General features: G+C 43.2%; 2 protein-coding genes across 10 annotated transcripts in view; both read left to right on the forward strand.

The window, feature by feature from the left end:
- The window catches only part of LOC126960839 (cytochrome b-c1 complex subunit 7), a 1171628-nt gene that overhangs the window by 131890 nt on the left and 1012066 nt on the right, over positions 1 to 27672 (forward strand). Inside the window, exon 1 of one of the 6 annotated variants that reach the window (XM_050800604.1) lies at positions 1431 to 1434. The exons of the other annotated variants lie outside the window; for them this stretch is intronic. The gene's annotated coding sequence lies outside the window, so the exon portion shown is untranslated. Of the gene's footprint in view, positions 1 to 1430; positions 1435 to 27672 lie in introns of those variants that run through there. 6 annotated transcript variants of the gene reach the window in all.
- The window catches only part of TSPYL5 (TSPY like 5), a 321724-nt gene that overhangs the window by 3523 nt on the left and 290529 nt on the right, over positions 1 to 27672 (forward strand). Inside the window, exon 2 of one of the 4 annotated variants that reach the window (XM_050800529.1) lies at positions 97 to 968. The exons of 2 other annotated variants lie outside the window; for them this stretch is intronic. The gene's annotated coding sequence lies outside the window, so the exon portion shown is untranslated. Of the gene's footprint in view, positions 1 to 96; positions 969 to 27672 lie in introns of those variants that run through there. One more of the 4 variants, XM_050800530.1, reaches the window with a different exon arrangement.

Genomic DNA, 27672 nt, shown 5'->3' on the forward strand with positions numbered 1-27672 from the left:
GGTGTTGTCCAATCTTATCATCAGTAGATTTTATAAGCCACAGAGACAAACCAGGAACAGAATGATGTTACTTGGTTACTTTCTTTTTTGTTGTAGGTGTGGCTTTGTACATGCAGAAGAGTGCTATATGCTGTACATTTTACCTTTAAAGTCTTACCACTTTCCCCATTTTAGTCTAATGGGAAGATAGAGCTGTGCAAGTCTGCTTTTTTTTTTTTTGTTAATTTTTTTTTCTCTTTGTTATGGACATTTTCAGACATGCATAGAAGTGGAGAGGATGGTCCTTGGACCCCATGTGTCCATCACCTAGCTGCATCATTTATCAGTTATGGTCAACCTGGTTTCATCTGTATCTGCCTCTTTTTCATCTGTATTGTTTATTGAAAATCCAAGACACTAAGCCAATGCAACCGTGACTACTTTGGGAGATTGGTAGTCTCTTTTGATGATGATAGTGATGGGGTGCACTATCATAATCACATCAGGTCTGCTTTTTGCTTCTAATGTTAACTAACGAAGTTCCAGAGATGGGCCTTAGAAATGTGTTTTAAGAATTAACAAGGAGTCTCAAAAAGAAATGAGAGGGATGCTTCCTTTCCCTTGCATCCACAAAACAAGAGAGAGACTGTTCTGTTGTAAAACTCTTTCAAAAATTCTGATATGATAAGGTACTTGAGACCCTTCAGCAGAATGTCAATCTTTTTTTTCTGTGTAACATGGAAACTTGTGTGACCGTTAGCATTGTTACCAGCTTGTACTGGTCTCATAACTCTGGTTTTGGAAGAATAATTTAGAAATTGTTGCTGTGTTCTGTGAAAATAACCTCCCCCAAAATAATTAGTAACTGGTTGTTGTACTTGGTAATTTGACACCCTGTTAATAACGCAATTATTTCTGTGTTCCTAAACAGTATAAATAGTTGTAAGTTTGCATGCGTGGTGGAAAAATAAAAACCTGTATCTCTGTTATATTTCTGATTTTCAAAAAAGAATTGGAAAGTTGTTAAACAGAGGCTGGGCAGTTGAAAGGGTATATACATTGCCCTAGGTAAGTGATTCCCAAGCCGCAGACCCTTGTGTGGCTAGCTACACAAAAACACATAAAATTTTGATTTCTAGGCCTTTTTCCCAAAGATTGAGATTCTATGATTCTGAGAGGAAGCCAGGTAGCTTAGTTTTTAACATGCGTTCTAGTCGATTCAGAAGCAGTGAACTCCCATTAGAATAATCTAGATTCTGTGAATCATCTAGATTCTAGTAGGAATACGTTGCTTCTTAAATTTTAGGGTGCATCTGAATTGTGTGGGGAGTCCTGTTAAAATATATATTCCGATATAGTAGTTTGGGGTGGAACCTGAGATTCTGCATTTCTAAGGAGCTTCCAGATGATGACAGTGCTGGTGATTTGTGAACTGCACTTTGAATTGAAAGGGGGGGTGACCTTGAAGGCCCTTTTAAACTTGAGTAATGGTGCTCAACTTTTGTTGCACACTAGAATTGTCTGGGAAGCTTACAGAAACACTGCCAGAGCTCCACACAAAGAGCAACTAAATCAGAACGGGGTAAGGGTAGGTCTGGGTGTGGATATTTTTATAACTTCCCAGGTGATTCCAGTGTTTAGCCAGAGTTGAGAACTACATCCTCTGATGCTGTTCATTTCAGATCCATAACAAGGATCATTTCCCATTAATCAGGAGAAGCAGTGGCAGACAACCAAGTGGCACACTAAGCTGCCCAGCAGAAAATGGACAAAATTAGAAGTGGGTTGTTACAAGAAAATAAAATGGGCTTATATGACGAAGGGTTTTAATAAATAAACATGCAGTGTTCAGGGCATAATAGGTGCTCCAGTGTTGAATGAATGAATGAATTTAAAGCACCGTTTATATTCAGATGCCTTAGGGCATTTGAATTTGGTAATTTGTAAAGTGGGCCACATTTGTTTCATAAGAAAATCTGTATCAGTTTTCTGGGGCTGCCATAACAAAGTACCACAGACTGAGTAGCTTAAACAACAGAAATTTATTTTCTCAGTTCTGGAGGCTAGAAATTCAAGATCAGTGTATCAGCAGGGTTGGTTTCTTCTGAGGACCTCACTCAGCTTATATATAGCTTTCTTCTCTGTCTTCACATGGGTGTGTGTGTGTGTGTGTGTGTGTGTCCGTGTCCTAGTATCTTATAAGGATACTAGTCATCTTGAACTGGGGCCCCTCTAATGACCTCATTTAACTTTACCCTTTAAAGACCCTGTCTCTAAATTCAGCTACGTTATGAAGTATTGGGGATTACAATTTCAACATACGAATTTGGTGTGAGGGCAGGGGCAATTTAACCCCTAACAACATCTTAACTTGTATTCTTTTGACACATACGTGCCTCATGTTATGGTAGTTAATTGTATTGAGGCATATCATGTGCCAGGCACCATTGCAGGTGTTATACAAGGATTAATATATTGAGTCTTTATGACAAGTGATAATTATCTCTTAATTATCTCTTAATGGGTTGAGGAAATGGAGTAAAAAGAGGTTGAGTAAATTGTTCAGGATCATGCTGGTAATGAATGAGCCAGGCTTTAAATTCAGGCAGTCTGGTTCAAGAATGCACACACATAGCACTTGACTCAAGTAGGAATAATCTTCAGTTTATCAATAGTATCTTTATGTAGAATCTCCTAATTTTTCATGTTAAACAAAATTTAAACCCCTGGAGTTTTTCTGATATGTGGAATGCAGAAGGGATGGAGAGCAGCCTCTCTAGGCCTGATCTTCCTCTCAGGATTCACTCAGTCTGCTTTGATTATGAATTGGGAGGGGCTGTCTGCCCAGTTCAATTCCGTTTACGCACTTGCTTCCCTGTGGGTGCAGAGCCTCTGTTGTCCAGGCCCTCTTTCAAACACCTCTCTTCAGTTCCTTGGACAACCCATTCAATCTGGGATTTACTACTTCTCCATCAGCTCATTCATTCATTGCCTCTTATATGAACTAATCCTTGGTGTAGACATTGGAAATATAGCTGTGGACAAACACAACTTTGAATTTTTCTTCCCCCACCTGCACCCCACCCCGCCACCCACCCACCATAGGTTTCAATCTCTTCTTAGCTTTCACCTTTTCACCGTCAAGAGATTGATAGTCAATCTCCTTTTTTCCATTTTCCTGCATGGGGCTGGTGAATGCTTTAGGTCCATGTGGGTTGAAGAGGGGGCTAAAGGAAGCCTCCCTCACCTTTGGCCTTTAGGTAAGACTTCACAAGGGACTCAGGCCTTTCATAACCTGGAGAGGGAGGGCCTCTTGGGTCATTCTAGTTATCTTAAGAGCCCTTGGACCCTTTTTAGCGTTGACTTTTATTATAAAAAGGCCTCTTCTGATTTTTTAACTGTTACCTCCTGGGCTTTTTTTGAAATGTGGTAGGTTTGTGCAAGGCCATAGGTGAGCGGGGAGAGAAAAATAAAATGGTCCTGCCACCCTGAGCTTACCAAAGATCTCTACCAGCTTTGGACTGTCTATTCTTGCACTTTGGGCTTCTTTATTCTAGTCTACTATAGTGGTTTGCAACAGAGGAAAGAGACACACTGCCCTAGGGAGGCATGTTAGAACCACCTAGGGTGGGAAATTTGGCAAATTTGCTTGCCCCTCTGAAGATTGAGAAGTCCTTAGTCACGGGGAGCCACTGTAACTGATGAGTAGGGTCATATCCCTCAGGTGTTGGGACAATAAAAAAGTGGAGTGTAGGCTATCCAGTCCATGGTTTCTATCTTTATTTGCCCTTAGCGTCTTCACTTCTGCTTTTGGAATCTTCTCCAACTATATTTCACTGTTCAGGATCACAACTCACTACTGCTCATTCACTTTCACCTGAAACTCTGGACTTAGACCCTCCTGTCAGGTGTTCAGCTACTGGTCATCCAGGGCTCGAGCCTTGAATTCCTTCTCTCCCTCCGTCCTGTCAACCTGGTCCTCAGCTGAGGTTTGACAAATATAAGACAAAGTACCATCTGTGTGACACTTCATGGTTAATAAAGCACATTTACTTATATTATCTTGATTATAACAACTATCCCATAAGAAGGCTCAAAGAGGTTAAATGACCAAAATCACAAAAGTAGTAGAGCCAGGACTTATAAACTTGGGTCTTCTGATTCCAAATTCCATCCATCCATGGGACGGTAAGCATGTGGCCCAGGGCAGATGTCTGACACTATGAATCTAGACACTTTCCACAGAACCTGTATTTAACTTTCTGCACAGCAGATTATCCAGTTGCTGCCAATTAATCTGAGTTGGCATATGAATGTGAAACTTCTTTACCATCCCTAACTACAGCGTGCGTGTGGTCATAACTAGGGGCAGGACCGACTTGACTCGGTGGGTGAGTCTTCCTTCAACTGCATTGTTCAAAGGTTAGGATTGGCTGTAGACATAGTATGCTTGCTGATGAGGACTGAGTGCGGTTTTGGGCCGTATATATCAACAACTGCATATAAATGAGTTGGAAAGGGGGAAATTTTGCTTCTATAAGAAGAAGTCTGGTAATGGGAGGTTGTCAGGTTGTAGGCTTCAGAGGCTTAATGATATTAGGGATCTGAGTCTGCCATTTTTTCTTTCTTTCCCTTGGCTTTCCCCTCACGATTCTCCAGCTGCAAGCATCGCAACCTCACCCAACTGCACTCAGAGGTGGGAAGAAAGGAGGAGGAGGAGGGGGCCTTCTTACATGTCTGTTTTTATCAGGAAAGAAGATCTTTGTCAGTAGTCCCTGGTAGATTTCAGGAGACCTAAGTCAGGTCCCTTGGGTCAGAAATGGGTCACATTCCTACACCCTACCTCAAGGAAAACTTGCATTTTCCAGTATCTCTCATGGGGTTAGAATTCTGCCATCTAGAAATAAGGAAAGTTCAAGGGGCTAGAGCTGACAGGTGATTTTCAGTCACCTGTAGTTTTATGCTTTCTGAGATAATTTTGTGGACGTTGAATACCAGATAACACCTGGAGGCACCGTGCATCTGCCTTTTCCCCCCAGGTCTCCCAGTTACCCCTTGTGACAAGAAAGCTTTACCTTGTGCTTAGTGTTTTGTGTCTCATTTCCTCTATTACATGGTAAATGCTTTTCTGCCAGATGATGCCTTTTTGGTTTTTGTATCTCCCACAGCACTTACCTCAGGGTTCACTCAACATTTGATATGGGTGATCAATAAATACTGGTTGAGTAAATGCAATACATCAATGAGCTTTCTAAAATGTAAATTTGATCATATCAACCACTGGTTGAAACCTTCAGCGGTAGGATCCAGAATCCCAAGGAGCTCATAACAAGCCCTCCATTATGTGCCCTTTCCTTTTGTTTCTTTCAAACTTCCTTATTATGAAAACTTTCAAATATTCAGAAAAGTACAATGACCACCTGTATACCTACAACTTAAGTTCAGTTATTGTGAACTTTCAGACATATTTAGTTTGTCTATTTATGTGTTTGTATATATATTTTGCTGGACCATTTGAATTAGTTGCATGATGCTTCATCCCTAAATACTCAGCGTGCATCTCATTAAAAATAAGGATACTAGCTGGGCATGGTGGCAGACGCCTGTAATCCCAGCTACTTGGGAGGCTGAGGCAGGAGAATCACTTGAACCTGAGAGGCAGAGGTTGCAGTGGGCTGAGATCGTGCCACTGCACTCCAGCCTGGGTGACAGAGTGGGACTCTGTCTCAAAAAAAAAAAAAAAAAAAAAGATACTTTCCCACATAATCACAAGATCATTATAAGACTAGAAATTGGTTCCCAAATACCATCTAGTATCCAGTCCATATTTAAATATCTTTAAATGTCTCTATTGTTCCCAAGGTTATCTTATCGTGTTAGTTTCACAATCAGGATTTAATAATATTCAGGCATTCCATTTGACCGTTACATCTCTTTAGTCTTTTTAAAATCAAGATAATCCCCCCCCCACCTTTTAAAATTTTCCCACTCGTGACATTGACTTTCTGAAGAAGTTAGGGCAGTTGTCTTGTAGGATGCCCCATACTCTAGATTTGTCCAATTGCTGCTTCTTGGTTTTAACTTTTTCCTCTATCTCCTTTTTTTCTTTTTTTAAACTAAAGATGCCGTTGAAACTACCTAAGATACTACCTAATGAAGCTGTGTACTTCATATGTGTCACATCAGAAGGTGCACAGTGAGAGGCTGTCCCACGTTTGTACCATTAGTTTGATCTTTTGGTTAAGATGGTGATCACCATGTCTCTCTTTTGTAAAGATGCATTTTCCCTTTCCAGTTAGCAGGTAATTTCTAGATGGTTCTCTGTTACTGGGAGAATATTATGTTTCCTAAAACTTTTCATCCCAAGGTTTTAGCAGCCATTGATGGTTTTTGCCCACGTCAGATATTTCACTGTCAGTTGCAAAATGGTGATTTTATAATCCTGTCATTCTTACTACGTGCTTTAGCTGGTATTCTGGTATAAGGGAGGTCTTTCCCTCATCGTCTGGCAAGGAACTACATTTTCTCCTAAAAAGGCAGTGTAAAGACTTAATTCCTTCCCTTTAATCACCAATTTTCAGCATCGGAAGTTGGTATAATAATAACCTCCAGTGGTCTCAAAAAGGGCATGATTTCTTTACTGTCACTACAAGCGTGTGGATTTTCATTTATTTAATATTTATAGTCAGTTACAGTCAACTGTTCAGTTGACCTGTATTTTGGCCCTAACCAACCTTTACCAAACTCCTCTCATCTTTGTCTCTAACTATCTCCCCTTGCCACCCTGTACTGTGCTCTAGCCAGTATGAACCATATCTCATTCTCTGAACACTCATATTTACACAAGCTGTTTGCTCAGCAAGAAAGCCCTTTCACATACAGCTCAGATATGCTTGTTCTGTGATGTTATTTTTAATCTTTCAAGGCTGAATTAATCCTTCCCTTTTCTTTATTTCCACAATATTCTGTCCACTCTTCAATCTGCGGTAACTAATGTAACGACTTGTACTTACCTGTTTACCTGCCTGCTCCCACCAGAGACTATGTGATCCTTAGATCACAGAAGAATAACAAACAGTAGGTGGTAATCATTTTTGTATTCCCACAGCCCAGTGGCCTGCACATAGTAGGTGCTCATTAAGCACTGAATGAATGCAAATGAATGGTTCTTAGAAATTGATGAAGGCATCAGTGACCAACTACAAAGAGGTTAGAAGAGCCCAGGAGCAGAGATTGGGAATAACTTCAAGTGAAGGAGAAGCATGAACCTAATAGAAATGGATTTAAAGAGATGGGGGAGGGAAGCTATTACCTGCACAAAGCTTTGGGCAAAAAACACAGTGGCACCACATCACTCTCACATTGGAAATCAAGTAGGGAAATGGAAGACAGCAGGAAAGCAAATGAAAAATGTTGGAAATGTGCCATGCACACTGTGCTTTAGTAATGTTCCACAGCACATGAGTCTGTAATTGAAAACAAGGAAAAGCAAAGCCAATGTGATTCTGGACAATGACTTTCACAGGGATCTTACTCTGTCTTTATACGTAGGTATGTATATATAATCTGCGATCTTCTAAGAGGTCCCTTGAATTTAAATGACTCCAGAAAATTGGGGTAGAACAAAAACAATCTCTAAAAGTGGTTTCACTGAAAAGCAACCTGGACAGGAGTTTAACCTGCAGAGTGGAACAGTGTGAGTAAATCTAGCGGAAAATTATTTTGAGCTTCAATACTAAGTAGCCTGAATTCCAAGACTACGTGGAAAATACGGTCATCAAACCCCAGTGCTACTTTGCCAAGTGCTGTGGGACTAGATGATTTATGAGACAATTCAGGGCACTTAGAGGGGGACAAGGGTGCAAGGTGAGGCATTTGAGCCCAGGCACATTCTGGAGGTGGTTATAATTACAGGGCACATTGTCCCTAAGGAAGCAAGGTTGGTGGGGCCCCACCATACCAGGAGATCTCTTCATCTTGTGCTTTGAGAACCTGTCTTGCTACTAGTGCCACCTCTGGCCCGAGGACAATATATTTTCCTTCTAGCATTTATGTGAGGGACACTGAGTCCCTACAAGTTACATGCCATTCTCTCAGCAGGAGGTCTTATCTGACTTTCAGTAATATGATACTCCCACTCCTGCTGCTCACTTTGTACTCCTTCTCACAGCTCCCTCTTTTTCTTGATGGGATTTACAATTCATGACTATGATTTTGTCTCTGAGTTTGTTTCTTTCCTTAGACTGTAACCTCTCAAAGATCCTTGCTGCTGGATCCCAAATGCCCACACATAGGAAATATCTGACAAATATTTTGGACTAGTGCAAATGTTGATCTTATGAGCCATAGCCAATTAAGATGGCAGGTTGGGTGGGCCATGCCTTAGGATTGTCCTTCGGCAGGAGGAGATGATCCCTTCCTAATATACAAGTGGCCTGGGAGAGTCCATTTTATTGATTGGGTACCACATGCTAAGGACAGTGCTAAGCACATTATACACATTATCACAACAAATCTATTTTCATACTCATTTTCCAGATGAGATAAAAGAGCCCAAGAGGGTTTAGGTGACTTGCCAAGGTTACATAAGTTGTAATTCCTGGAGCTATGGGTAGAGGCTCTTAACCATTATTCTGCACTGCCTCTGTGGTGGGGGTTTACAGTATGAGTTTGTGAGTTAGGCTAACATCGTCCTCATGCCTTCAGGAAGGAGGAAGGACAGTGTGTGACTATAGATAGGTTCTCAGCTCTCCAGGGGTTGACGATCACTGTGCCTAATCACCAGGGAGGAAAGTGTGTCACACATGTGTGTGGGGGCCATATCTAGGTGTGTGTCCAGAAAGGCCATGAGAGTGGCCAGCAAGCCAGCTTTGACTGCCTGCTGCTTGTCCTCAGGCCCACACCATCCTGAAGCTGCCAGGGCAGATGCACACTCACTCAGGGATCACTGCCCACTGAGGTAGTTGGGTCCACATTTTAAAGGCTCCTAGCTGTGGGCAGGTTGTGGGAAATAGAGACCCTCCTGGCCCAAAGAAGCCCAGCACGTGGGGGCCTTTCTGAATAGAGGTATTAAGCAGATGGTTTGATCAGGCTGAGTCAAAGATAGCATCAGGCTCAACAAAAGGCAAGAACAGCTCCTAAATGAGGGATTTGTCTGTATACAGGCCACGCAGGCAGGCCTGCTGATTAGAAGCTGTTCTTTGAGCTCCAGCCTCCCACATGGACAGCAATCCCTATCATTTGTCTTGTCTTGGAATAAGAAAGATGATGAAAAATCAAATCAAGGTTTCTTGATACTACCATGGGAGTGTGCTTTCCCCTTCACACAATTTGACCCTTCTACTCCACACAGGGATTATATGGAAAGTAAAAAAGTAAGGAGTTAACATTGAGCACCTACTGCATGCGTAAGTGACTTATATACAGTCATTATTTTTTATTTTTTTACGATAGCAAGCTTATGAAGTCTTCATTGTTACCTACATTTTATAGTTAATTACACTGAAGCTTTGAAAATTAAGAAACTTGCTCAGGGTTACTCAGCCAGAACTCTGTCTGACTGGCATCTGTTTGGCTCCTGAACCTCTGTTCTCTCAATTATAACGTACCTAGAAGAGATGAGATACAACGCCCTCCTAGAAGAGGGGAGACACAATTACTCCTGTTTTTAACATGGGTGATATGAATCAGTTAGAATGCTTTCAGTTGCAAGTAACAGAAACCCTCACTTAGGCCCAGAAATAAGGACAGACGCTATTTTTGTAGTAAGGAATCTGGAGGTAGGTGATCCTATGCTTAGTTTTAGCTGCTAACTTATCAAGCTCCCAGATTCTTTCCATCCTTCTGGTCCTTCCCGTCCAGCATCTTTGGATTTGGCAAAGACTTTTTGTCTTCAAATCTGTCCCATGGACCTGAGATGACTGCTTCTGTTCCAGGCATCATATCCACAAATACAGTGTTTAAAACAGGAAAGTTAGGAAAGGAAGCAAACAAGGACTTTTCCCCTAGAACTCCGTCTCTTTTACTGGGGAGGAAAATATTTCCTGAAGCCTCCCAATGGACTTTCTATCTTTTTGGGCAGAAATGAGTCTTCACCCTTAGACAAATTGCTGGCAAAGGAAACTGTTACTGCCATGACTGGCTTGGGCTGACCAGGACTATTTCCCTGGGAACTGCAAGGAAGAAGGAGCATCGCTGTTAGATAGGCACTCGCCACACAATTCTAAGGCCAGGGACTCATCAGACTCCATGACCACCATTGCTAGAATACCTTGGAGAAGGGAGAATAGTCAACATTTTTTCATCGATTCAGACAGCTTGCTTGTGTTTAGTACCTTCTGTGATCTCAGGCATGAGTTAGGCACCATAGGGTCAAAGGACCTGTAGAATACAGGCTTGCGCTTTCTGTTTCATCTAAATAGGAAGAGTAAAGATAGATAGATAGATAGATTAAAATATAGATATGTATATATATGTGTGTGTGTATATATATGAACAGTTCAATGAAAACATGAAACAAAAATTTAACAAAAGCCAGCATATGACCAAGTGGTCATAGGGCAATACAGCAAATTCTTGGAAGATTTTGGGAGTTTCTTTGTCCTACTCATGATTCAGTGGAGGCACTTTAAATTCTTTTTAATCAATGGGATTAATTTTATATTTTCTGTTATTTCTTTCCAAATAAAATACATACATTAATATTTCTCAATGATTTAGAGGCTACTTTTGGTCAAGGAAATTATTTTTAGGTGTTAAATCTATATTGTTGGCCTCCTAGAAAAAGTATTTGGTGCTTTGGCAAGAGATGTGAACCAGCTATGAATTTAAGTATCAGCCCTGGTAGCTTTACCATATATGGTTGACTTTTTTGATGGATTTCCTGTGGATCTAAGCAGCATGAAAATCAAGTGGTGTCACCTTGCATTCCAATTAAGCATGAACATTTATTTCAACAGTTACATTTGAGGCATCTGAATAATGCAAAATGCTACAGCAGCAGCCAAAACTTTAGTTTGGCCTCTGATTAAAGACAGTTTTCTCAATCTGGCCCCAGTTTCTAGAGTAATCCTGTGAGCAGATTAAACATAAGCCCGTACTTTGCTGATGATTGTGTGTTGATTCTATAACAATTTGGCTAGGAGTAGTTATCATTTGAAACCCAAAATCCCCCAAATAATGATTGCTCTAGACCTCCAGATGGAGAACCTTCCCCATAGCCCAGTAACTTTGCTAAAGATCACCATTTGGGGGGCCATTCTTTTTGTTGTTGGACTTTTGTTATATTATCCTTCCAGAAAAGCTTATCATATTTATCTCAGCCTCTTCTTAGTTGCGGGCTAGGGGAAAACAGGGAGAGTCATTCCCAACATGGTATGGCCCGTGCATTTCTCAGGCTCTCTTTTCATGGGATTGTTCTAATTGGAGTTGGATGTAAGGGTTTTGAAGTCTCACCTCACCTTGTTCAGTAATTTTAAATGCTCCTCAGCCCTAGTTGAGCTGGAACCATGGTGCCCCAAGCCAGCTTTGAAAGAGACAGTTCTGCCAAACAGTCATCCATGGGTAGTTCTTATTCTCTGAGTGCTCCAGTAGCTTCTGGGTCAACATGCAATTGGTGGAAAATGATGTGAATTTCTTGGCTAAAGAAAAATGGTAAAATGCAGTTTGCAGAACATGCTTACCTTGTAGCTGGCTTGAAGTCTGTGTTTGAAAGCCCTGGCCTTCACAACCCAAACTGAAACTCCAGTTGGAACCAAGAAAGCGCAGTGGATATGGACGGTGGTACAAGTAAGCCTGGCTGGAGTCACTGGCTTTGGGTACCTGATGGCGACACCACATGTTCCAGAATGGTTGTCTGTTAAATGTTTACTAGAGTTAGGTCTGGAGCATAGAGTGAAGGGAAGGAATATAATGGAAGGTTGTAGAGTATGACAACTAAGACTGGGAATCAGGCCGGGTGTGGTGGTTCACACCTGTAATCCCAGCATTCTGGGAGACCGAGGTGGGCAAATCATGAGGTCAGAAGTTTGAGACCAGCCTGGCTAACACGGTGAAACCCCGTCTGTACTGAAAATACAAAAATATTTAGCTGGGTGTAGTGGCAGGTGCCTGTAATCCCAGCTACTCAGGAGGCTGAGTCAGGAGAATTGCTTGAACCCAGGAGGCGGAGGGTGCAATGAGCCAAGATTGCACCACTGCACTCCAGCCGGGGCAACAGAGTGAGACTCCATCTCAAAAAAAAAAAAAAAAAAAAAAAAAAAAAAGGGTTGGACTGTGTTCATATCAAAACTCTGAGAGCTACTAGCTAGCGTACCTGGAAGGTACCTGGAACCTGGAAGGTTACTTACCTTCTCTAAGTGATTTTTTTTTTTTAATCTGTAAAAGAGGAATAAAAGTTTGGAGTTAGATGGAAGTTATAAAAAAAAAACAAGGCTCACATTATGTATAGAACTGAAAAGTCCAGGGGCAGTCTGGGTTTCAGATATGACTTGATCCAGGGGCAGACACTTTCCTCCCTGTGGCAAGATGGCTTCTCGATGCTCTAGGCCTGCAAAGCTTACCCTTTCAGTAACCCTAATAAAGCATGAAAGTATTTCTTCCTTGCCAGTACCAAAGGAAAAAAAAAATAAATCCTGAGATTGACTCTTAGCTTATTAGGTCATTATAAACACTTGAGTCAATTGCTAAGAACTGGGTCACTGCCCAGCCCTGGAGCCAGGAAAGGGGTCAGCCCCACCCGAGCTACAAGAACGGACAATAGGAAAGGGGTGATTTTTTTTCCAAATGAAAATAAATCATGGTGCTAATACCAGAGGAATGGGGGATGGATGCTGGGCAGGCCAAAACAATAGATGCCCACTGAAGAAGCACTCCATTCCCGGGTCATCCTTGTTAATAAGGAAGTGGGAGGGACAGGAATCAAAAACACTGATTTATGAGGATCCGGGCCAGGGTCAGGCATCGAGCATCAGCAACTCCCTACACTGCCTTTCTACACAGTAGCACAGTCTTTATATGATAGAAATTTGGTTGCTGCTTTAGTGTGACATACATATGCTTTCAACTCTCAAGGCATCAAACCTTGTTTAATTACTATTATACTTTTCTTAAGGTTTTGGTATTTTCCCTCTGTATTTCTGATGTGCCTCTTGGCTACAGATAATCCAGATAGTGGTTGCTGTCTGTGGGCATGTGAGGCTGCGAAGTCCAAAAAGTGAGGCTAACGGCCACTACTGACAGATGAAGGGGCTTCCTCAGGGGCAGACGCACAGGGTCCAGTGATACAGGCTGGCACCTTGAGAATCAGGGATAGGATTTTCTTGGGAACCAAGGGTTCATATTTGAGGGAGGCTTGGGAGTTTTTCACTCTCTGCATAATGGCTCTGTTCCCCTGGGGATAACCCATCACAGGATATGCCTCGTGAACGTGGGTGGCAGAGGGACACACAGGTGCAGGGGTGTCTTCCAGCCCTGGACGGTGCCATATGAGGGATGGATGTAAGACTGGCCGTATAGGTAAAGTGTCCGAGGCTCAGAGAGATGGCAGGGTTCACCTCTGGACAGAGCAGGACAGAACTAGAATGAATGTGTAACACCGGGGAAAAGATTGTTAGTGAGAAATGCTCCACACAAACGCATTCCAAGAACATGAGTCAGAGAAAGACATGGACTGTGCTTGTGGTGGTGGTTCGGTGCACATCCCTCTGGGTTGGGCTGGACTGTGGTGACAGAGGAGATGGGTACAAGGGAATTAAGAGAATTTTAGATGCATTGCTCAAAATGTAGGGGCTTGGGGTGTCCAGACTTTGATGTGGGATAACAGAAAAGGAAAGCCGTCATGGCAGGACATAAATGGGTTAATCAGGTTGGGAGAAGTGGGTGTCCAGATGATTCCACCCCCAAGTCCAAGTGGGGAGCCTGGGTCCAAGCAGAAAAGACAGTTTCCTCCTTTAGCAATCAAAGGAGTCCAGAGTGGGTGCCCAGCCTTGGGGCAAAGGGAGAAAGGAAGAGGGAAAGCTTTGCTCTGAGGATGAAGTGAAGAGCAGAAGGAAACAGAGACCCCCCAGAAAAGGGAGACTTTTCCTGTGCCAAGGCAGAGCCCAGGGGACTGTGCACAGTTATCTCAGCCCTTTGAGTGCCTCAGTTTCCCTCGTCTGTGGTCAAGCCTAGCTCTGTATTCCAGCCAGCTGTGGGAGGACAGGGTGAAGAAGTGATGCTCAAAGAGAATGTGAGGCCAGCCGGGGCAGCCCAGGACTCTGGGCCGACGCCTTCAACAGGGGAGTCTCCCTCTCCCCCTACTCCTCCTCCCCTCCTTTTCCTCCTCCTCCTACTGCTGGGAGTTAGCTGGAGAACCAACAAGCAGCATTACAGGAAACTCCTATAGGCCCCTTCACCTGTAAACAATGGAGAACTCCAGTCTCCAGCCCTACCTAGAGGAGCGATTTGTTCTCTGATTTCCATAGCAGGAAAAGAAAAAGAAAAAAAAAATCCCAAACAAAAAGTAAAACCACTTTAAACAACTAGGAGTTTTGTTTGGTTATTTGGCGAAGGGTGTGTGCTGGGGGAGTGGGTAGTGAGGAAGTTCTTTATCCCTGGAGAATCTAAATGAAGGAAAAGTCAGTTTGAAACCGGCTCCCAAGATGATGCAGGGGTCTCAACCCAGACTAAACTCCGAAAGCTGTATTTTCAGCACAGAAAAGGGGGGCTTCCTAATGGAAACTTTGGCAGCCCTTGTGCTGTGGCCCTGGCCCTGGGCAGTGCTGCGCTGCTGTTTATTTGAGAGGAAGTGGTGGAGAGTGGTCCCTCTTGTGGCGTGTGGTCTTGGTAGCGCCTGGGCTGTCCGTCTTCTGTTTGGGAGTCTGGCCCACCATGGAGCCCTTGCTCTTGGTTCCATTGTTAAAGGGTTCCTGCTGCAGTGCATCCCGGGTGCCCACCATGAGCTCCCTTTGCCTGTGAAAGACGGTGCCACGCTTTCCACCTGCCTCTTTTCCCGGGGGATTTCCTGCCTGCTTGCGTGGGAGAGGCATGTGGCTGTAGGTGGGGAGGGCAAGAGGCTGGCTAGAAGTGGAGGTGAATGGTGAAGCCACAGGAGGTGCCGTGGCACTTGCCTTCTTGGCCTTCCTGTCTCCGTACCCCAGTGACGGTCTCTTGCGGGCTGGTGGCTCCACCTTTTGGTCTGTGCTGGGACCTGGCAGGAAAACCATGCTTGGCTGTGTGAGAATGGCAGAGTATGATGGGCTTGGGGCAGAGTGGTGGTGGTGGCAGAGAAACGAAAATGATAGTTTTGGGGTAGCCATGGGAACACCAGCTTTGTAACAAGACAGATACGGGTTTGAATCTTGGCCCCAGCACTGACCGCTGATGACTTTGGGTAAATAGCTTGACCTTTCTGAGGGCCAGTTTCTTGATCTTTAATACAGCCATAATCATACCTACCCCAGACAAAGGCTCAGGACCTCTCGTGCCACACAAAATATTGTGTGATTTTGAAAGCAATGCCTCGGACTCAGACTTACAGGCCATAGTTTAGGGAAACCCAAATCCTTCTCCAGAAATAGGGCTTATGCCCATGTGGAGTCCTCTGTCCCAGCTATCAATCGGTGCTGTGGCCTGTTTTGCCTCCATCAGCCCATACTCAAAACTCAGCTCCTGCCTCGGTTTCCACAAAACCCACTCATAGCAAGCACTTTGCAAGCTTAATATACCTTATAGACAATCTGGAGATACTGAACAAGCAGCTTATTATCTCATTCACGGTTCTTTCACCTCATCTTTCTTTACTGCTGTCCTCCTAGATTTCTCAGCATGCCAAATTCTTCTCCCTCTATGCACAGTGCAATTCAGCTCTCCCCATGTCCTACTCCCAGTATTGCAAACCCAAACTTCTAGAATTGCTTAACAGATTTCACCAGATCTAAATGTCTCTAAAAACAGTGGAATAGAAAAATAACAAATCTACCACCAATAGTGGCTATTTCATAGCATTTTTATGAGTAATACTATCACCACAGTGACTAGCACACGGTAATACTATCACCACAGTGACTAGCGCACGGTAATACTATCACCGCCACGGTGACTAGCGCACGGTAATACTATCACCGCCACGGTGACTAGCGCACGGTAATACTATCACCGCCACGGTGACTAGCGCACGGTAATACTATCACCGCCACGGTGACTAGCGCACGGTAATACTATCACCGCCACGGTGACTAGCGCACGGTAATACTATCACCGCCACGGTGACTAGCGCACGGTAATACTATCACCGCCACGGTGACTAGCGCACGGTAATACTATCACCGCCACGGTGACTAGCGCACGGTAATACTATCACCGCCACGGTGACTAGCGCACGGTAATACTATCACCACAGTGACTAGCGCACGGTAATACTATCACCACCATGGTGACTAGCGCACGGTAATACTATCACCACGGTGACTAGCGCACGGTAATACTATCACCACGGTGACTAGCGCACGGTAATACTATCACCACGGTGACTAGCGCACGGTAATACTATCACCACGGTGACTGGCGCACGGTAATACTATCACCACGGTGACTGGCGCACGGTAATACTATCATCACCACAGTGACTGGCGCACGGTAATACTATCATCACCACAGTGACTGGCGCACGGTAATACTATCATCACCACAGTGACAGGCGCACGGTAATACTATCATCACCACAGTGACTGGCGCACGGTAATACTATCATCACCACAGTGACAGGCGCATGGTAATACTATCATCACCACAGTGACAGGCGCATGGTAATACTATCATCACCACAGTGACAGGCGCATGGTAATACTATCATCACCACAGTGACTGGCGCATGGTAATACTATCATCACCACAGTGACAGGCGCATGGTAATACTATCATCACCACAGTGACTGGCGCACGGTAATACTATCACCACAGTGACTGGTGCACGGTAATACTATCACCACCATGGCGACTAGCGCACGGTAATACTATCACCACCACGGCGACTAGCGCACGGTAATACTATCACCACCATGGTGACTGGCGCATGGTAATACTGTCACCACCACGGTGACTGGTAATACTATCACCACGGTGACTGGCGCACGGTAATACTGTCACCACCACGGTGACTGGTAATACTGTCACCACCACGGTGACTGGCGCATGGTAATACTGTCACCACCACGGTGACGGGCGCACGGTAATACTGTCACCACCACGGTGACGGGCGCACGGTAATACTGTCACCACAGTGACTGGTGCACGGTAATGCTATCATCACAGTGAATAGCTATCACCATTTGAAGAAACCAGGGGTGAGCGTATCCAAGAATCCAAGAAAGGATATTGACATGTTGGTGGATCAAAGAGCAGATATTGCGGTCAGCATATTTTGCGTTAATCTCACCACCATTTCTACATCTTGTTGACACTTTGTGAAGTGGGCAGGACAGCCTCCACCACACCCTTTATACAGGAAGACAAAGCAACTTGCCCAGATTCACTTACTGGCAAGTGGCAAGTGTTTGTTATGGATCAACATGTGTGAACTGTAGGGGGAGGGGCTAGAATGGGGCAGAGGCTATTGGGAGCTCTGGAGAATATGCAGCCCACAGAGGTGTCCTGTCATGGGTCTTTGTACCCCTGCCACTGTTAGCTATTGCACTTGGGCTACCCGGAAAGGAAAGAGATGCCCTTGGGCAAAGCAGCTCTCTACGGCAAGCATACCCTGAAGGAGCTGACAGCTGGAGGCAAGTCCTTCCCTCCAGAAAGTGCATTTGGGGAGTGCATCTCCTGTCCTACCACGTTTTTCATCTGCAAAATGGGGACCATGATAGCACCAACTCGCAGGTTTAAAGTAAGGTAGTGGGTGCGGCTGTCTTTCATAAACAACAGTTATCTTTAAGGGCATTGTAGGTACTCTGTCTACCAGGCAGCCCTGGCTGTGGAAGCCCCTCCCAATAGAGCTGCCACCAGCCCTTTCTGATAGGACTGACTCCCCAGGAATGTCAGGGTGGTGACTCCGGAGCACTTACAGTTGGACACTGTGAAGATGGTCATCGTGTTGCATCGCCACTGCCCTTCATTCAGCTGTTTCACATTAAATTGATCATAACAAGAGGTCTCTGATCAAAAACATTGAACTTAAATACAGGGGGATCTCTGGAAAAAAAGGAATGCTGAAAGAAGCTGAGTTTCCTTTCATTCTGAGGACTCTGAATACATTTGAGACTTGCATCTTACTCTTCTAAAGCCATGCAGCCCAAGCTTTCTATTCTGTGTTAGGATGTAAGAGTCATTTCAGACCAAGTCAAGTTGGGGTAGATGATTAGAATGATGCTTGTAGAGATTATCACAATAATGGCCCCCAGTGAATCATACTTCCTGATATCATGCCCTTGTGTAGTCTTCTCCCACATTGACTCTGGGCTTAGCTATGTGTCCTGTTTTGGTCAATGTGACATCAGCTAATGTGACCCAAGCAGAGACTTGGTAAGTGGTTGCTCATGGAGATTTGCTTGAAGCTCCAACTGGCCTCCTTTTGGATGAGAGACCAGGTGAAAGAGAGAACCCGCCCTCCCTGTCAACCGTCCTGCTGAATGGAGCCTAGGTGAAGCCAGCAGAGCCTCCCAGCTATGCTACAGAGTCACGAGAAATAATAAATTGCTGTTATGATGATTTTTAAAATTGAGATGAAATACATCATAACAGAAAATTCATGATTTTAAGGTATACAATTCATGGCATTTAGTATCTTTATAATGTTGTGCAACCACCACCTCTTTCTAGTTCTAAAACATTTTCATCACTCCAGAAGCAAACCCTGTACCCATTAAGCAGTCACTTCTCATTCCCCGCCCCCTCTAACTCCTGGCAACCACCCATCTGCTTCCTGTCTCTATGGAGACACTTTTGTGACTGGCTTCCTTCACTTAGCATAATGTCTTCAATGTTCATCCATGTTGTAGCATATATCACTACTACATTTTTTTTTTGCACTCAAATATGTGTATGCAATGTTCATAGAAGCACTATTCACTATAGCCAAAAGGTAAAAACAATCTAAATGTCCATTAACTGATGAATGGATAAGCAAAATGTGTTGTACCCATACAATTAAATATTACTGAGTGATAAATTGCTGTTATTTTAAGCCATCAGGTTTTGGGCTGGTTTGTTAACTGTAGTAATAGATAACAGAGAATTTTTAAGGTGGTTGGAGTAATAAGAGCTATCACATCTTACATTGTGTCTCCATGCAGTGTACTATGTGAAGCACTGTGTGTGAATTCTGCTTTAATCCTCACAAGAACCTTGTGGTTTAGGTACTAATAATGACCCCAGTTCACAAATGGGAAAACTGAGAAATTAAATATTTGCCCCGTTTAACCCAGACAGTTCAATTCCAGAGCTCATGCCTTATTCACTCACTGTACTGCAATCCAGCCATAAATGAAAGGCCCACTCTGGAAGATCTAACTAAGGACATGAGTGTGTGGCTTTGCTGGGAAAGAGACATCATTCTCAGCTTTTTTATATGGTTCATAATGAATATCACTGGTAGAAATGATCAACAGAATTTAAAGCCTTTAGTGGTTAAAATCTAATCTGTGCAGTCTGACTTGGGAATATTGAACTTTGTATAACAATGTCTATATAGTAAGTTTTCAAGGGCAAAAGTTACAACCATAATATTTGATATAAACAAACCAATTGAGTAATGGGTCAAAGCTTTATATAAAGTTGACATAGGAAAAAATTAAAATCCCAATCAAATGACTTCTGTGAAATAAAATTTGAATGAAAATGGGAAACATTAAAGAGGATTTAACTAGGCTATTTTAAGAAGGTTGATCAAGGAGTCAAATGGATTTAATGGAGTTTTCTCCAGAAAATCCTTTCAGTACAAAAATGTGTCCATGATGACATAATTTTGGTTTTAATGGTATTATTCTTAGGAGTCAAAATATCCTTAGGAGAGAACATCTTTCTGAGTTGAAGGTCTTTTATCTTGCATAAAGATTCTTTGGAGGGTGTAAAGTGTTATCAGAAGGTGAGTATGGGGTCACTCTGGGATGCCAAGACAGATTTGTAAGATTCCAGACTCTTTGGAGAATAAGTGCATTGGTATTTAGAGTCAGACCACGAGATGCCGGGCTTGACTTATGATGCAAGATGAGGAGGTGAAGGCTGCCCTGAGGGAGTCAGGAATTAACCCCAATGTAGGGGAGAGTCAGGTTCTGGCATCCCTTTTGAGACACATGTTCTATGGCAAGGGGTGAAATGGCACATGGAGAAGCCACAAGAGTAATCTTGTGGCCTAATGGTTAGGAAACTCGATAGAAACTCCTTAAGAGGGAGCCTTACTCCTTAAGAGAATAAAGAGCTCACTGGGAGGTGTGGTCATCTCAGGTAACCATGGAACCCAGTGCAACAGAAATAGGAACCCAGTAGCAATGTCTAGCTAGTTGCAAGGATATGGGAGCAGGAAGTTTTTGGGATCCATTACAAAGGGAATTTGGGACTGGCTGAGGTAGTGCTGGGAGTAGAGGGAGAAGAACAGAGTTGTTTATTTGTAGGTGAACATATCAGACACCTATAAACCTTTCAGGTATTGTAAAAATATTTATTAACTATTAATACATAAAGAAAATTTCAAAGCCAAAATTAATAAATGAATAATTAGGTGTTTTCAAAATGTAACATTAGGCCATTCATGTAATAATGGATTACGTATAGGTCTCATATACTATAGGTAAATATGAAATGTTTGGATCATAAAAATAAAATAATTTATTCTTAACAAACTCAAATGTATAAAAATTGAACATCCTTTCAAAAATTTATAGCAAAACAATGTAGAATAATATATAATATAGATAACTATGTATAGAACTCTGTGACTCTCTCCATCTGCCTATGTGTCTTTAAATGAAGGCTGTGGGCGTATTTAAATATGGTTGACATGATATAGGAGTGGTTTAGGGCCTACAGAGGTTTTCGTGTGACACAAAGTAGATGTGGGGTATGTAACATGAATGTGAGGTAAGGGGTAGTTAACCTGTTAACAAAATTGGGTGGAGTCCAAAGCCAGCAACTTATTAATTATCCCAGAGCTTTATTTTTCTTGAGGCTTGTGTGGCCTAGGAAACAAGACTGCATAAGATATAAGAATTAGAGCAGAAAAATGCTAAGGAGTACACAGAGATAAAAGAGATATAGGCTTTAAAATTAAGAATGCAGATTGTGGCTTCGTGATATGCTAGGTGCCAAATTAGGTTAAAAATAAGATCCCTAAACCACACCCTGGGACCTTTGTGTGAATGGATGTTGTTAGGGGCCCCGTTGTCCTTAGGGTCCCACCACTCAAGGACAGGGACTGGTCACTGAGCCCTCTATTTCCCAGACAAAATACAGCACCTGGTTCACAATAGGTACACAAATTCAGTGCAATTGGAACATCACATACAATTGGAACATCCATGGTGCCCAGGCCACATCCCTTGTAATCATAGAAACATGGAAAACAGGGCAGAATCATAGGCATAGTCCATCCAACATTCCATTCAGTGGGATCCAACTCAAGATAGAATAAGTGTGGTAAGAGAGACGTGGGAGAAAGGTGTAGAAATACACAGTGACTTGAAGCTGGAATTCTTTGATGCTCAAGTCAAGAGCCTTCTTGGCAAGAGTTCTGATCAAGCTTTCACTCTGCAAGGAAATGTCTTCCCAGCTTTCTGCCAGCACTTTTTCTGAAGGTGAACTCAGGCCTTCATATCCCTCCCTTTGGCTCCCACAATGCCAGTAACCCTGACAGGTGGCACCTGGCCATGGCAACAGTCTAATTTTCTAGAAAAGCCAATCTGGAAAGCTTACCATGCTTAAAGGAGCACTGACAGATAAGCAGCCTTCAGGATGCCACTTCCTAAAATCCATCTCTAACGAGGCGTAGCTAACAAAATGTGTATGGTGATTATTTATTCTGCCAGTGTCCCAGGGTGATGGAATCAGTTGCATGTGAAATTTGCTTTGACAAACCATCCCTGGTTAGGTAAGTCCTCTGCTGTGCTCCAGACTGGGAGATTCTGCTATCAACTGAAGCTTCTCATCAACTATTCCTGAAAATGGCAGGAAATAGATTGAAGACCTTGTCAGGCTTTCAGTCATGCGCTGTTTCCTGGGACTGCAGTTAGAAAAGTCACTGAATAGTGGGACACTTAAAGGGCTGCAAGATACAGAGCAAAATGCCATTGCTTCCCAGGTGAGAAGCCAGGCGCAGCTCCTATGAGGAATGTGTGGGAGGCATGTATGTCAAAGTGCCAGTGGTAGTAATTCCAGGGTCTCAGAGAACACTGTCAGATCAGGGCTTTGTCTCTCAGCATGTGTCCAAGTTTCTTCAGTTTCAAAAGGTAAGAAATCATACCTGCCCTGGAAATTCTGAAACCCCAGACCACTCATAGTTTATTATTGTTATTATCTGTTGATGTTTACAAAGCAACATGTTGGGACTTTATGGGTTCAATTTTGTAGCATGGAGATACATCAACATGTTTCCAGGACAGCGGGCCTGGGGCAAGTGGGTAATTTACTTTGATTCAAGATAGTAAAGTCCTTAAAGGAGATCATAAATATCATGTGATCTGTGTCTGTTAGGATTAGGTCCAGCTGCTAGAAACAGAAACCGGAAATAACAGCAGCTTAAGTAATATAAAGGTGTGTTTTCTTTCATATAAATAAGTCTTAGATAAATTCAGAGCTCATCCATAGGTCTGTAGCTTCCATGGCCCATGATGGCTTTTGGTGCACAGCCATCACATCTGTCTTCTAAGCAGGAGAAGGATGGGGAAGAACAAAAAGAATGCCTCCTGATGGAATCCATTTTATTTAAAGGAGCCCCACCAGATGACTTTACTTTCTTTTATTGGCCATCCTTAATTGCAAGGGAAGCTGATGTGTGTGTTATTGGAGCTAGGCACATTGCTGTTCAGAATATGCTGGGCAGGGAACAGGCAGGCTGTGCCATATCATCTTTTAGGGGCAGCCTCTGAAGCTTATGTGGAAGGACTCTTGCTTTAGAACCTAGACATAACTGCATTTGAATCCTGGCTCTATTGCTTTTTAGCTGTGTGACAATGGGCAATTTATTTTGATTTTCTGGATGAGTTTCTTTAGCTATAAAAATAAAAATAATTCCATCTTATGGGGCTGTTATAAGGATTAGGTAAGACAGCTTTTGTAAAGTGCTCAGCACAGTGCCTGACATTTGAACAGTAAGCGTTCAATAAATGTTAGTGCCCCTTCTTTGCTGTCCATTAGAGTGTGCGATCTACCCACGTGGAGGCTTTGAATGCTAACTCCCTGGCTGCGGCCCATAGTACAGATTCCCTGATGCAGAGGGCCTAGAAGGATGCCGATCATATTGTTAATAATTCCAGCAGCAATAAGAGCTGGCATGGCTCACGTGCCATGCCTCCTCCTCACTAGGCACTGTGCTGGGTGGTTTACCATTATGTCATTTAACCAGTGCTGTAGCAGACACTATTTCTGCTCTGCCCAGATCCTTGGGTCTTTTTTACCATAATAACGCTCCTAATGGTTCACACCTGTGATTCTGCCTGAGCGCTTCTTGGGCCTCTTTGCCCACCGTGCAGACAGCCAGAGTATCTGGGTGCACCTAGCCCTCGGCCAATAAGTGACCAGTGCAGGAGTTTGGAAGCCCAGCTCGCTCACATAAGTCAGGACAAACTCTGAGGAATAACATCCTCCAGAGTGCCCCGTGGCATCAGGCTGGGAAGCTGTATTGTGCTTGGTTTCACTTGGTCCCTGCCCACTTCCCTGACTCCCTTAGTGGGAGCATGTCCTAAATAAACCCCATGCATTTGAATCCTCATCTCAGGATCTTCTTCTGAGGTATCGGACCTAGGACACACCCCAAGCTCCATGAGGTAGACCTATAGTGAACCCTTTTCCATTTTATAAAAGGGAAAACAAGCTTAGACAGTTTGGGTAACTTACCTGAGGTTGCACAACAAGTAAGGTGGCAGAATTATGATTTGAACCCAGGTCTGCCTAGCAGCCCCCTGCAATCTTATCTTCCAGCCGCACATTTTCTCTGGATGGTGGCCCAGGTCCTGGAGGGACAGAGTACAAAGGACTTTGGCATGTTGAATTCCTCGAGCAACCTGCTGGTAAGGTGGGCCCTATTGTTTCTAAGGGCAATGACAACAGTGTCTGTGTTCTCTGTGAAGGTTCTATCAAGGGCGTCCTGAAACTTCAACTCTTTTGATTAAGGTTTGATCCCCCTCAGTTTTGGGGAGGGAGAAATGGAGCCATTGGAGAGGATGGGGATGTGCGTTGTGCCTGGCAAGTCGGAGCGGCCTAGTCCAGCCTGTGGTCGGTGGGGTACAGAGGCCCTGGCAGTCCAGTCTCTGCCACGCTCCTCTCCCAGAACACCCTGCACCGGCCTGGCATGCCAACGTCAGACATTTCTAGAAAATTAGGCTCATTTTTCACTGTATGGTTTCCAAGCCATGTTGGCTTTCTCTCTGAAAGAGCAGCTTTTGGACCTTTGCATTTCCAAAAGGCTTGGGAGTTCATTCCTTTCCCTCTCTTGGGCTTAAGGAGACTGTCAACACCATTTCCACTGAAGAGTACTGGGAAATAATAAAATCAGCAATAATACTTAAATAACTATAAAGGTTCCTTATTATCTGAGACTAGTTCATGTCATAAGAAATAAAAGTCACTTGAAAGTGACTCCACCTAAAACACTGACCAAAAAGATTGTGGGAAATAGCAAAAACAACAACAACAAAACCCAAAAGCAAAAAATAAACAAACAAAAAAGCACAACAAATGTTTTGTTTATGATTTTGCCTAGAAAATAAAACTAAAAGCTATAAAATAAGCTTATTTTATGTTGAACAAAATTTAAGTTGTAATATCAACTATCAGCTAATTCTTAAAGAATGAATACAATAAACTTTATATGTGAAAATTTTCCAACAAAACTATGATTGTCTATACCAAATTCTTCACATTTAACTTTTGTAGCACAATCCCCAAAAGAAAATTTTTTATAAAATTCAAGTATTTTGAATTTTTATTATTTTCTGCAAGAGCTTCTTTTAAGTCTTTGATATTAAAATCTTATTTTGAAGCATCACTAACCTTACTATTTTTCTTTCATTATTTGGGAATTGGCTACCTCTGCCCATACTTCTTGGTCAGTGGCTTAGCTGCCTGAATTAACGCAGCCTCCAACATCACTTTCACTGACCTCATGAAATCCCTCCATTTATTACCAGATTTGCAATTTCATTTTGCCATATATTTGCACAGCGTTTGCAAATAAGGTCAGATATTGTGGGTATCAGACCATCGGGAAGGAACAGACCTGTGCTTCTGGCAAGAATGAGTGCTTGTGTTAATTGTAAGGAGGTCTGGAGTAGGGACAGATCTGTGAGTATTTTTGAGATATGAAACCTTTCACCATCTTGTGCCATACCGTATTTCAGGTGCTTGCATAATGAACGCTCCAGTGACAGGGCCCTCCTTTTATATTTATACAGTGTTTCTAAGTTTACAAAGGACTTTGACATTTCATTTGATTCTTTCCGCTGCCTATTGAGGAACCACCATTTTCTGAATGACTTTTCTGAGAGCCAGGAAGGTTAAGTGACTTGCCCAAGGTCCCAGAGCTGCTTGAGATGCAGAACCAGCGTTGGAACTCAGGCGTGTTGGTTATTGGTCCTGCCTCTTTCTCTGACTCATCACCGTTTACCCAAGAGGAGCCCTGAAATATGCTTAAGATGTGCCCCAGACCTTTAAAAGAAAGAATTAGATATTTCTAAAAAACACATCAAAGTCCTCATGGTGGAAAAAAATCAGTACGTCTTAGCATTCCTTGAATTAATTTTGAGGTTTGCTACTATATTTTAAATTATGTATTGTGGGCAGGTTATATTTTTTTATGCAAACTTTCTCTGAAAGTCTCCACCTGGCCCTGTTCACCCGGACCCTCAGAAGAGCAACTGCAGACCCTGAGTGGAGGCCTGGGATGGGCAGGCACCTGGATTCTATCTTGGTCCCTTCCTCTTAGCCAGGAGGCTTATATAAGGTAGAATCTGGCACTTGGCACTCGTCAGATCTAGCTCCGTATCCAGGTTTAAAAGCCCCCTTAAGAAAGCTCATTTCTTAACGTTACCAGAATCAAAGTTAGCTGCTCTGCTTGTAGAAGAGTCTGCCCTGGGCAGAAAACTCCCTCTCTGGTCCAGAAGTGCTATTTGACTTACCTTGGCAACATCATTTCAATTAGGGTCAACAGTCCTCTTAATTATGCACTATTCCTTAAGCAACAAGGTATTACTTCATTCATCAGAATTTTATCTCCTAGTTATACTGCTGAGAGTCCCTTTGGCCTACTCCACTGAAATTATCAACAAGAATAAATCTGAGTGTTCACTATTACTGCAGTGCCATCCATTCGTTAGGGCTTGTTTTATTAGTCTCCTGCAGTTTGGAGCTGCCAGGAAGTGGGCAGTCAGCTGCCAGCGAAGACTGAAATGTTACTACCAGCTAGGCAGGCTCAGTGGCTGGGCCTGCTCTGAGGCCAGAGAGGGAGGGCCCTGGGGGAGGCCCGGGAGGAAATCTGTTGTTCTTCAGGCAATCACTTCTAGGAGGTGAAGCATTCTGTCCCCCATTCCTTTCCAAGGATGTAACCAGAGAGGCCAAGGACTCCTAACAATCACCTGGTTTATTCCTGTTCCTCTAACACACTGCCTCCCATGTGCTGGCCTTGGACCCTGGGAGGGCTGAAGGGTTACTGCAGTAGGTCTAGGAAGCCACAAGCACATCCAGCACCACAATTTTTCAAATGTTTCCAGATGCTTCTGGGATGAATAAAATAAAAGTCCAAGAGCTATTGATTCACGGTCGTTGTATCAACAGCTTTGTGGGAGGCTTCTCTTCAACTTTCAAAGACTTCTTTTCTGTAAGAACTAAGCTCCTTCCCCCAATAGAAACTGGCCCCTGGTTTCCGGCCCGTGTTTGTGCCACATGAGCCCCTTCTCCCCAGTCTCAGTGAATTGGATCCAGGGCAGACACCTTGCCTAAGCTCAGCCAACTTCAAGTTTCTCCCTTTTAGAAACTTGAAATTGGAATTCAAAGATAGCTTTTTGGTGCAGGTGAGTGGCCCTGTGATAATATGTAACCAGGAACTGCGGGATGGTACCACCTCCTCTTCACCCCAATTTCAGCATGGGAAGCAGGGATGCAGGGGGGAAAGAGTGTTGCGAGTACATGAAATAGAAACTGAGGCAATGCACAGTCAGACCCTGACTGCTCTCCAGCTCTGGCTTTTACCTCCCAGCATTGCCTCTGAGTATCCTAGAAGTCTTTCCAATACGTTAAAAATTGATCATGGTAGCTCATGCTGGTTTCCATAATTTCAAAAAAAGAAAACTTTGACAAAAGTCACTTCTTGATATTATATATTTTCTGAATAATGGATATTAAAATAAAATGGTTATTATGGGAGATCTTGATTTTTATACATGATAAGGGTGTCAATGCTTAATAAGAATGATTTAGAAGGTTGAGAGTCCCTGCTTTAGCTAAAAATCCTCCAGAGAAAGAAATGCATCAGTTACAGAAGATAATTCATGCAAAGCACTCAGCTCAGCATCC

The sequence above is a fragment of the Macaca thibetana genome, chromosome 8 (assembly GCF_024542745.1).
Source record: "Macaca thibetana thibetana isolate TM-01 chromosome 8, ASM2454274v1, whole genome shotgun sequence".
Classification (NCBI taxonomy): Eukaryota; Metazoa; Chordata; class Mammalia; order Primates; family Cercopithecidae; genus Macaca; species Macaca thibetana.